General features: G+C 38.8%; 1 long non-coding RNA gene across 1 annotated transcript; it reads right to left on the bottom strand.

The window, feature by feature from the left end:
* Positions 1 to 6,975: 6,975 nt before the first annotated feature.
* Positions 6,976 to 11,958, bottom strand: LOC144311807 (uncharacterized). Its single transcript, XR_013377320.1, has 3 exons — positions 11,844 to 11,958; positions 11,406 to 11,466; positions 6,976 to 7,539 (listed from the first exon to the last, which is right to left on the bottom strand). It is a non-coding gene; the product is annotated as an uncharacterized LOC144311807 (long non-coding RNA).
* Between the last annotated feature and the right edge of the window lie 523 nt (positions 11,959 to 12,481).

Below are 12,481 nucleotides of genomic sequence, written 5' to 3' on the forward strand. Positions count from 1 at the left end.
CCATGTTTCTAGTCTGGGGAGTAGAGCAGATTATGATGCTATGCCTCCAGTTTGGAAGTATAGGTGGAGGAGCAAGTGGTGAAGACAAAGATTATGGGTTCCATCTTGAACATGCTGAGATATTGCCAGCTGTGCCATTCCTGAATAGAAATGCCATTTGACACCTACTTAGACTACACTAACTTGGATTTGAAAGACAGTAACTGTGCCAAGATACAGTTCTGGAGTCATCCATCCATATGCATATTGTGGATGGAGGCACATGAGTGAATGAGATCTCCCAGGAAGTGTGCAGGAAGAAAGAGGTGAAGACTGAGGGAAGTACATTCTTGGAGTTCCCAATTCAGTTGTCAGCAGTAAAATGAGAACCTACGAAAGAAGAAGGAACAGATCTAGAGGCCCATGGAAATCAAAGGAAGAGAGTTTTCAGGAACTTGTAAACAGTATCAAAATACTAGTAACTGACAACTAGTAACTGATAACTTACTAGGTACCAGTCACTGTTTTAAGCCCTTCACACATATTATCTCAATTAATTTCCACAGCACCATAGGAAGTAGGTTCTATTTTGTGTATAAAGAAACTGAGATTAAGAGAAGTTGGATGACCTGCCCACGGTCACCCAGAAAGTGAAGGAAGAGGGATGTAGAACCAAACTGCATAGTTCCAGAAATCACTCATAATTCGAAGGTTATGGAAGGAAGAAAAGGGATGAGCTTCATTGTTAACTACATGGAAGTTGTTGACTACATGGAAGCTGTGGAAATGGAATAGTGTGGGAATCTAGAAAAGGAAACAGTTCCTTTTGGCTGAACTGATCAGGAGAAACTTCTTGATATAAGGACTAAAGGATGAACATAAGTTGGGCAGGCATTCTTCCCTTCCTTGTCTCCCCTCACCCTCCCTGATCAAAGCTATAGTTCAGAATTGTGATCTTCTAAGAATTCCATCTAAAGGGCAGCCACAATTTTTGAATTTTTTCAACCTGAGTGAGTTGTCACTTCCCCGTAGTGACCATCCTGCCTTTGGATCTTGTGGCAGAGATGGCTGGCTGGTCACCAGTGTTTCCTCCTCTCCTTGTAAATACAACTACATCCCACAGCATCCTTTGCAGCAGAAATGGCCATGCAACTGCGTTCAAACAATTATACATGGAAAGTAATGCTGTGTTCCAGGCTTGGCCCATAAAATACTGTCCCATGCAACCCCACATTCTCCTCTCTCTTTTGCCTGCTTCTTTTGATGTCCTACATGACCTCTGCTGAGAAGCCACATTTGAGGATGGCAGAGCCTCTGTTCATCTCGACATCTGAATGACTCCTGAAGCAACCTCTTACCATTAATAATGAACAATATCTGGATGAGGCTGTTATATGACAGAGAAATTTTTATGGTGTTAAACCTCTAAGATTTTAGAATTTGTTACAGCAGCTGTTACACTCCTAACCAATACAGATATCTTTCTCTATTACAGCCACCTCGCATTTCCATTTCTTGAATAACTTTGTGTTTTCCTGGGCAAGTTTGTACATCCCTAAACTTTAATACATCATAAGTTGTATAATCTCAGGAGAGCAGATAACAAGAAGATGAAATTCAAGTCTCTCTGTAGGAAAAGATCTCTAAACTCTAATCTCTAAACTCAAACCTCTGACTCTAAACTCCTCTGGGTCCCTTTTTCTTTATAGACAAAGAAAAGCACAGAATAGACATGGTCTAAATCTCTTTGTAGCATAAAAGGTCTCTCTCTGCAGTGTGGTGACAAGAGTGTGAGCAAGAGCCTGCAGTGGTGCAAGGATAAGGTGTCAAAGAGAATATGCTTTGGTGTAAACGAGAGGTCACCAGATTTCAGTCAGATCACCTTATTCCAGTTGCATGACCTCAGCCATATCCCCTAATCTCTTAGTTCCTTCACTGTAAAATAGGAATAAAAATATCTACTCTGTAGACAGTTTTGTTTGCTCAATCAACATTGATGAAGTACCAGAGAGGTAGTCCTGCCACATGAAATGAGCATGTGCATATATGGGAAGGTGTTTTGTAAGCAGAAAGCATTCAGCAATTGTTGATGACTGTGTTCCCATATCTCTCTAACTAGGTCCCTGCTAATGTGTGTCTATGCTCAAAACCAGTAAGACAGACAAGGATGTGCATCATCATTGTATTCAAATGATTGTAATCTGTTTTGGAGACTACAGGAAAGGGTTTTATATAATTGGCCCCCATGTCCCAGTAGCCACTTTGCTCTTTCCTCAACTTGGAAACACAGGTTTCATTCCTTGCTTCCTCTGTGTGTGCCAGCATCACCAACATTCAGTTTCTTGCTCTTCTATAGACTCTAGCCATCCCCAGGTACATCTGATAGGCAAGAGACAGAATTTCAGCCAATGGTAAGCAGGGAGCAGAGCCCCTCAGTCTGTGGCACCATGTCAACTCACCCTTGGAGAAAGGGTTTCACTCACTGTGGCAGCTCTGTCAGCATCAGCAGGGCACATCTCATCTCTAGGTCCCGCTAGATTTCAAGACCATGTAGAAATCTGGAACCAAAGAGCTTTACTCTCTCGTGACCACCTGCCAGTGCCACTATGGTCATCATCAAAGAAGGCTGCCTCAGATTTGGGACCACTGGTTGTTAAGACAGGACAGGAGAGCAAGGTTGGTAGGCTATTCTCTGGTTCATTTTCTTCCCCCTTCCAGAAAACATTTCAGATTCTGAAACAGTTCTGCAGCTAAATAACTACAGAAAGGTTTGTAAGACACTGAAGCCAGTGTCACAAGGTAGGTGACTTCCTCTCCAATATTCAATGTCCTCAACCGTAAAGTATGGGATATAGTATGCATTTCTGCCTGTCACACAGGATTGTTGTAAAGCACACATGAAATGATTTTCACAGATGGTGGAGGTATTATCCTCAGTATCTTTATCACTATCTTACTGAAGATCAGCCTCAAGACCCATGACTCAAAATCATGTCATTAACAGGCCATCTTCTAGGTCAACCACACTGTATGTAAGACCACATCATTTCACATATGAAATATTCAGGATCTCTCTGGAACTGAGGCTTGGAATAATAGTAAAATTTCAGGAATCAAGACACTGCAAATTCAGGATGTATCACTCCAAGGAGGGAGTTAACTAAACATGCCTTTGCACCAAGTACAAAAAAAGGACTGGACATGTAAACAAGGCTTCAAGAGGAGTATTGACCCTAGTTTTGAGTTAATCTTCAAAGCATTTTGCTCTGAACTTTAAGAAATATTTTCAAAGCGACATCTTCCTATAAATAAGTAATACAGCAATTCGGAAATATTTTTACTGCTTTGTTATGGCAAGTCCCATAAGGATCTACTCATGAAGATTCTGTTCACTGAGATTTCTTAATTAAAAATGTATTTGCTGAAAATATTCTATAATTTATACTTTATAGTAAGAATAAAAATTACCTTTTATTGAGGGCCCATTGGGGCACACATCATCTCATTTAACCCTTAGGACAACATGACAACTCCCAGATATATTATAGAAGCTATTTTTTTCTTTGCTTTGTACCAACAGGAAAGTCTGGTTTGGGGAGCGTAAGTAACTCATCCAGTGTCCTAAAGCTAGAAATGATGAAGCAGAGATACAAAGCAAGGATTACATGATTCTCCTTTCTTCTAACCATTTTTCTATTTTGTTTCTTAATTAAGATGACCTCGAATGCAGCTGGCCAACTTAGTAGGGACTTTGCTGCAATGAAATATGCTAAGAGGATCAGCCTTCACATCATCAGCTGGCGTGTTTCTAGAAAGCAGTAGCCACACTTAATCAGATCTTTATTAGGTCCATTCAGCCTGGCTGGGTGTCATCATCTGTGGATGCCACAGGAGGCTTGATACTCATGATCACGACTTCCAAGTTCTCCTCATTGTCCGGGAACTGATAAGTCTAAGATATGACCTGGGTCACAAAATCCCCTAGCAAATAGGCAGTGGACATAGCAGGTTAACTCAGGGCCTATCGGGCATATCTACCATCTTCTCCTTGACCTTCTGCTGACATTGCTCCGCAGCAGCCCTGGCACTTAGAGGGAAGGTAAAGGACAAGAAACATTAGTCCTTCTCGATCCCTCCCAAGAAAGAAAAGAGACCCAGCTGGAAAGGGCAGTGCAGTTGTTTCACGGTAATGCAGGCTTTAGAGGGAGCTGGCCCCAACATAAGGAATGTGCAACTCTATCCGCTGCTGATTTTCTCCCCAAAGAGAGACCCTGTGGAACGTAAACTTCAACCAAGAATTGGATTTTTCTTACAATGTCAACAATTACTTTGTTATTAAAGAAAAAAATCTGGGAGGGAGACAGCAGATGGGCACATCTGACAAGAGGCAGGGAGGAGGGAGCCGTTTCCAGGTAGTAGAGAAATTGTTCAAGGACAATTTGTGTGTGAAAATATAACCCCTATAAATCTGCCAGAGCCAACAGGGCTGAAGACGAATCGCTTACAGCAATGTGTCGTCTCTCCCCAGCAAAGCTGACCACGGGCTTAATTTAGGTGCACACCCTGTTTGTACTGGGTTTCACATATTTTTTTAAGTGAAGCATGGGCAACAAAGAAGCAAATTGATATCAGTCCCCCTGCCTTGTCCCGTTAATAGCATCTTTTGCCTCCTGGTATTTTTAGAGCTTTGATTCAAAATATAAAAGTCTATGCCATAATCCAGATCAGCGAGCATATCATTGCCTTGGCAATAGAATATTGGCCTAAGAGCAAGAGAGCCAACTTTTTGTTCCCAATGCCATCATCAACTTTCTTGTTCTTGTCGGCATGACTAAAAAGGATGGGAGAGCTGATCCATTATTTAGCCAGTTGAGAATTGCCTAAGCAGCTCATTCAACCCATTAGGATATAAGTCACATTAAGGCAGAGATTCTTTTTTCTTTCCTTGTTCATGCCCTATCCCCAGTGCCTGAACCATGACTAGTTCATAGTAAGAGGTCAATCATTATTTATCACATTAATAAATGAATCATCCATCCATTTACCCATCCTTGAAGACGAATACAAAATATGCATATATTTTTTCTCAATGGAATTACAAATGATACTCATTACCTCACTCGACTTTCTCTCTGAGACTTGAGTAAACATATTTCCCTATTACTTTAACTGCTGGTCGACAATTTTGAAATAGGAACTCATCTCTGGGACGTCTTGCACCAATGAATACTTCCACTTAATTTTCAAACCCACCCCTACCAACTCTTTAGAAGTGGCCCACTTTCTTAACTTCATGTGCTCAACAGCTTGGATAATATAGGTTACAGACAATTAAACAAAGAGTTGTGCTCAGAATTATTGCTCTCTAGATTATCAGATTACAGTTTTATTCCATCATACTTTCTTAAAATGAATGATCTATCAGCTTGATATTAGAGGTTTTAGAAGAGAGACTTCTGATATGCCCTTGGCTAAGTCACTTCTTTCTGGGGCTCCATCTCCTCATTTGGAGAGAAATACTTACACCAAATCAGAGGCACCAAGATGGCAACACTCAGAGTGGATGAAAACCATTCACTTCCTATTTGACCTGCATGAAATTTCTCTCTCTCTCTCTCTCTCTCTGTGTGTGTGTGTGTGTGTGTGTGTCTGTGTGTCTGTGTGTGTGTGGCAGAGGTGAGGTTAAGGGGTGGGAGAAGAGGTGGGTGAGTTTAGTTGCATAGTTGCCAAGAGATAAAGACATCTTCACATAACAATCCAAAAATCCAAATTCCTGTCTTCCCTTTAGAATTCAGACCAGACAACTACTGGTCTAAAGCCTCACACAGGAACATTTAGGAGCTATTTCCTTTCTAGTTTGATCTCTCTGGTTCTCCCAGTGCCCTCCGACTCACATCACTCCTTAATGCTGACCCCTGAACTGGGTGATCTCTGAAATTTCTTCCATATTGAGGATTCTAATATTATAGAATTGTATGCCAATACCATCATTTGGTGTTGGGTATCTAATAAGCATTTGATGAGAGTCCACAATGAGTAAAACTCTGTGTTGTCATTATATATGACTTATTTGTTTTTTAAGATCATGGGGACACTTGATGCTCTGAGTCTGTTTCCTCATCATTAATGAGAAGGGCTGCTAAACAGGAAACTATGAGGTCCAGATATCTAACCTGCTGCTGGCCTCACTTTGAATGTAAAGCTAAAGGATTAGAATGCTACCTCATTACTGCTTCTCAAACATGTCCAGATATTAACTTTGAATGACTATAAACTGTAACAATTTGCTCATTGACTTTCTCCTAGTCAATGAAGTGGATAGTATATGTTGTAAGCAGTACATTTTTCCTGTGGGACTCAATAAAGCTATTTTTATTTTGAATGGAAAATAAAAACAGCCCATAAATTTTGTTTATTTTTTTCTGAATAATCCCTCCCGTTTCTCAAATTCTCATTATCTCACTCAACTCAAGTTCTGTGATTCTATGAGTGCTTGTGTTTTTTAATGCCTTTCTCCTCCCAGAACAAAATACTCCAAAACTGGAGATGTTCTGCAAATATCATATTGACAGAAATTAAATTGAAATTGCCTAAATATGCTCTACATGCTTTTTAATACAATTACCTTCTGGTCTTACAGGGGCCCTGTAAAGTGATATTATCATCCTACTTATACTCTCTGAGGCCAATAAGAGCTAGAACTCAGTGCAGTCTGATTAGAAATCCCAAGCTTTTCCCACCATAAATCATGGCCCCCTACAGAAGTCTGTCTCCCAAACTGTAGACAGTTATATGACTTTAGATGGAAGGAAGCACCAATGAGCTGACTATCCCATCATTGCTATTAATAAGTAGATATAGTCTTCTCAGTGAGGAACTTACTTTAGAAAATTAGAAATCAGTATAAAATTGAAAATCTCTCAGGTTTATCAGTAATTACTTTTCATTGTTGAGTTTTATTTTAAAAACTTTTTTACAACATTTTTGTTTCCACTCTCTTTTTCTGGCTAGTTTCTATTCACTGCAAGTGACACATTTTTCTTTTTGTCATAAAAAGTTTTAAAAGTGAGTCAGTATAAATAAATAGTAACCAGGGGAAAAAATATAGGTGGCGAATTGAGAAACCAAAGATCAGAAAGAAAACATGCCAAAGTTTGAAGTTGGAGAAAGACTAGTCTGAAGGAAGAGGTGTGTGATCAGGGCTCTTGGGAAGGACTTGCTCTGGTTACAAATTAATGAAAGTCCTTCCCCAGGGAGTCATCTTATTGGCTGGATATGGAAAAAGACCAGAAATAATGAAGGGTCAACTAGGAGAGATGTTAATCAAGGAAGAGATCTCTTTTTGTCTTTGTAGTGTTTCTCATTTCCTCCTCCATACACCTCTGTCTATCTCTTAACTTCACCCCACCCGGGGCCTATTTTTTTTCTATAAGGAAGTGCATGCATCTTTAAATCCCACTTAATTGGTCACTGCCGAATCTGACTTCTCTCTTGAACATTGAAGTCACTCAACTCAAGTAAAAAGTTTCTTCTCTCCTCAGTAGTGCAAATGGAAATTATCTGCATAAAAGTAATAAAATAGATGAATAAAAACTCCTTCTGTAAGAAAGAACATTAACAAGAACACAAATTAGAAAATACCAAGTGTTTAGAAAGACTTCAGCTTCATTTTATTTAAATGCTCCATTGTTTGTAAAAAATTTCTTAATAGCTTGCAAATCCAATTTTTCCACTACCAATTTTATCCTTGGCCACTTGGCAAACACTGGCTTTTTTTTTTTTTTTTTTTCTGCCTCTGTTATTCCAGTGCAGAATTTGGAGATTTGGATATGTGAATCCTGAATTATGAACCATTGCAATAAAAATATCATCTCTCTGCTGGGAATAGCACTAAGAAGCATCAGGACCTAGACTGTTACAAATTATTGGGAGCAGACTCTCTCTCCACCCTACTATACAATGAAGATTCAGAACACACAGAGAGTAGAGACAAAAAGTCTCTAGAGGTAGTTGATCTGTAGTGAAACCCTTTTATAATTTAGTACACACAATTGCATCTAACTTTTATACTAAACACGTATTACTCATTACATAATTATTGTAGGATTGAAAATGTGTGACAAATGTGCCATAACTCCTCCCACTCACACCACGGCAGACATTACTAATCAATTGTGGAACTGTTTCTTATTAGAATGAGTTTGGAAAAGAAAGGCCAGACAGGGTGTCTTGATTAACCTTTTCCCTCATAATAGAATCCATCTTTCCAAGGACTTTCCAAGTCATTTCCATGACTGCCAAAATCAAAGCCTCCCCTTTTATAATGCTGGATAGACATCATTCAAATCTTCCTTTTTTGGTTCTTATTTCAGAAGCCCCAAGCAGTTCATGAGCACTTTCTTTCTTCTGTCAGACCTTAATGCAATGGGTTGAATTTCAGTTTTGGCCAGGTTACTGCCCTTGAGAAAATTGAGGCTGCCTGCCTATGTCCCCCTTAATGAGTCATGTCTGCATTCTAAAGGCTGTGAGTAAAAATCTTAACTCAAACTTATTCGATCCATTCTCCTTCCTGAAAAATCTGTTTCACAGATCAAACTTTGGGCAGTTACTTTAGGAAACCTTGCCAAAGTGCTATTTTTCAGCATATAACGTTCCGCCTTGTTTGGACATGAGCTATACTCATCTCCCTATGCCCACTTCAGCCACTTAGGCTCTCCTTAGTGGATGTCATTTCCAGGAAGTTGGCCTCATTGATCATGCATGAATTCTAAGTATTGACCACCCATCCTTATAATAGTAATCTCCTCTCTGAGATAAGATTTGGCTTGTGGTTTAAAATAATACCCAATGATGCCTTGGATCAAGGCTTTTTCTTTTACTTACCTTATGCTTATCTTATTTTGCTCTCACAATAGTTCGATTAGGTATGAGCCACTTTGTGTCATTTGTCCCATCAGCAGATGACAGAAACTGAGGTTCCAGGGAGTAACTGAGAATATGTCTTAGTGATGATCAAACTAAGTCTATAACCAGTACCTTCTACCACTCAGGCTTGACCTAGAAGCTAATTAAATCCTTGCACAGAATTGATTCTGGACTTTTCAAACATTTGAAGCCTCGTGTATTGAAGGCTTAGTCTGGTAGATTATGTCTAACTTTAAATCACTAGGCTTCTCTGTATTGAAATAAATAGGTTTGTACCACCCTAGTTATTGCTGTTGTTTTCCCATTGTTGTTATTTAGTAGAGTTCCTGTTCCTTTAGGGGAAGATCAATGTAACTATACAACTTATTCAGAGTTACAGCCAAAGAAAGCAATACACACTGCCTATGGAGTTCCAGGAACATTAAAATAATTCTCAGTTGATAGCATCAGAGAATTCTTCATAGAAGAGGGGTCCTTGAGTTGGGTTTCAATGAATGATGAGGAAGGGAAAGAGGAGTAGAGACATTCCAAGGGACATAACCATCATGAATAAAACTTCATGACAGTCATGAAGGTTTTTTTGTCCTTTCAAGATTCTGATTCCCACTATTTGAGACAGAATATTAAGAACCATGGATGGCAATAGTGTAAGCAATTCCCCTGTGTCTGAAGGCACCCTGAGGTTAGACAGACACCCAAGAGCACAAGGCGCATTTTTTTTTTTTTTTTGCAACCAGTCACTGATGCATTAGTTGTCCTTAGAACCAAGTTGCTTATCAGTGGCCCATTCTTTGATGTACACAATATTTTCTCATTCTCATGCAAAATGCTATGCAAATACAAATTGGGAGGCTTCTCCCTGCTACCTCCTTCCAACAGTACTCCCACCCTTAGGGCCTAAATGTTTAGAAGTTCTAAAATTACTACAGCATTTACTGCTTCTGTATTTCCCAACTAGGATTTGGGAAAAACAGCAATATATCAAAGGAGGAGACTTTTCAGGATATAGAAGAGAACATAGTATGTTTATAGAGAGGAACTAGGAAGGGGAGAGATGGGTACCAAGCTAAGCAAAATCCCCAAATTACCAAAATGAATTGAATTGACCTACTCTAGACTCCTCCTTAGATCAGATACCCTTTGTATCACATCTATTTAAAAGAAAAAAAAAAATCTACCAGGAAAGCGCTTTCTATTTGGCAGAAAAGGTAACTGGTAAATAAAGTTATTTACCCATCTTAGATTCCCTCAGATCTCAATTTCTAACAATGGATGGTTTAATCTTTAACCAGATAAACTTACCCTCTTTGGGGAGTTAACTAGCTGATGTGCCATTCTCCAGAAGATGGTGCTTTAACACCAAAGGGTCAACTTTATTTTTTTATTTCTGAATCCTACAAATTATTCACATCCCCTTAGAAGCTTCCTCTTTAGTGAATTTGAGCAAGTTATTTAATCTCTCCATGCTTCAACTGCTAAAAAGGACTGCTGAGAGTGCTTCTATCATAGGAGTTGTAAAGATTAAAAGAAATAATTCATTCCAAGTATTTAGTTGAGCTCCTAGGACATAATGAGTGCTCAATAAATATTAGCTGTTAATTTCACCTTGAACCTTCTCTGGTTATAGTCACTGCCTGTATTGCACATCTGCACAAAGTGTGCCAGTGGCTAAGGCAAGGAAGGTTGAGTACTTTTTCTCATACATACATATGTGTGTGTGTGTGTATTACACAGTAGAAATTTTGAAACTACCAAAAAGTACAAAGAAACATAATTGCCTCAATTACACTATTGACATAAACTTGTATGTTTTAAGTTAAAAACATTTCCTTTTTAAAACAACAGTATTTTTAATATCTTTCCATGTCAATAAACATGTTTCTATTACATTCTTAATGTGTGCCATGATTTTTATAGCACTCTTCTATTTCCATTACTCATACTTCTGCCAAATTTGTGTTATTTTAAATAACATTCTGGTGTAGATTAAATATTCTTTTTTGTGACCTTGTCCAAAATTTTCTTTAGCATAAATTCAGAGATGGGGAATTTCTAAGTCTGAGGATATGCTCTATCTAAAGGATGCATTATATACTGCCAAATTGTCTTTCAGAAGAACTGTACAAATTGGCACTCCCCTCCTTGGGGCAAATTCCACTCTCCTACTTCCATCCCAACATGGGCTACTCTTTAAAATCTTTGCCAGGTTGATAGGTTGTAAATCTAACTTCATTTTTAATTTAATTGTTTTTAAAATCAAAAGTAACAAAACAGCTTAACACGTTCATCAAATATTTGAAAATTTTTTCTTCTGTGGCATCCCTGACGGTGTCATCAAAGAGACGGTAAAATGTGTGTCAAGACCACATACTCTAGACAGGATTATCGGAGTTTGAATGCATGCTTTATCTCATTCTAGCTGTGTGATCTCAGGCAAGTTACTTAGCCTCTCTGTGTGTGTCAGCACCTTCATCTAAAATGTGGATAATACTAGCACTTACCAAGTACATGCAGGCATTTAGGATATTGGTTGCCCATTTTTCAAATGGGTGTGTTGGACTTCTTTAGGTGGATATGGTGAAGAAGGCAAGGTGAAGGATATCCAAAACAAGGAGTGTAATAAACAAAAGCATAAAGGAACATGAAGTGTCATGCCAGCTCCTACATTTGAACCTTTCCAATATTTTCACATGATTTAAAGAATGAAAAACAAACATGGTTTCATGCATTATTTTTCACTTCATGAAACCCAATTTAAACCAAATGGAAAAAAAAAAAAGTCTTGACAAATCAACATGAAATTTTCTTGATCTAAGCCTGACTGTCCCCCCTGGGTCCAGCAGCTCCCAGGCTGAGCAAGCATGTTGAAGTATGGCTACACTTGTTTGAGAATTCTATGGGCCCCTCTGCATCTCAAAATATAAATTGTAACAGAATACCTCCTTTCTCCTTGTTATGCAGCACAAAGGGGGATGGTTAGAACCCAATTTTGTGTTTTAATATTGTCCTCATGTGTGGGTAACACTACCTAGAAATGCCATCCCAGAAATTCCATGGAGAGTCGAAAAAATTCATCTGGTTCAACCTTTCCATTCACAGTGAAAGTTCTAGACCACTCTAGTCACAACGGACCCCAAAATGGGCAAGCAGAGAGCTCAGGGAGCTTTCTAACTTGTGGAGTTGAGGGGTGTTCTATGTAATTTGTTTAAAGATGTTTAACCTCAACCCAAATGTTGACAAGATTGGCTAAACATGAAGAGACACAATTACTTTACCCCATTCTGTCCATACATCCCATCCCCAAATGGCTTGAGGTATTTTATGAAGGTGGAATTTCACAGCATATATTTGAAAACTATCTGTCTAATGTGCCAAACCTCTCTTCCCAGAGCATTGCCTTACAAAAGTCATCCAACACCACTTAGCATCTCTGGGTTTCAGTTTGCCTCACAGGTAAAAAAAGGGTACAGTTCTAAAATGCCTTCTAGAACAAACATTTCATAATTTCACTTATGGTATCATGATTCTATTTATTCCATTTAGGCTATGTATTGACTCAAAGAACAGACTTTCCTGA

Source organism: Canis aureus, chromosome 4 (assembly GCF_053574225.1).
Source record: "Canis aureus isolate CA01 chromosome 4, VMU_Caureus_v.1.0, whole genome shotgun sequence".
NCBI classification, from domain to species: Eukaryota; Metazoa; Chordata; class Mammalia; order Carnivora; family Canidae; genus Canis; species Canis aureus.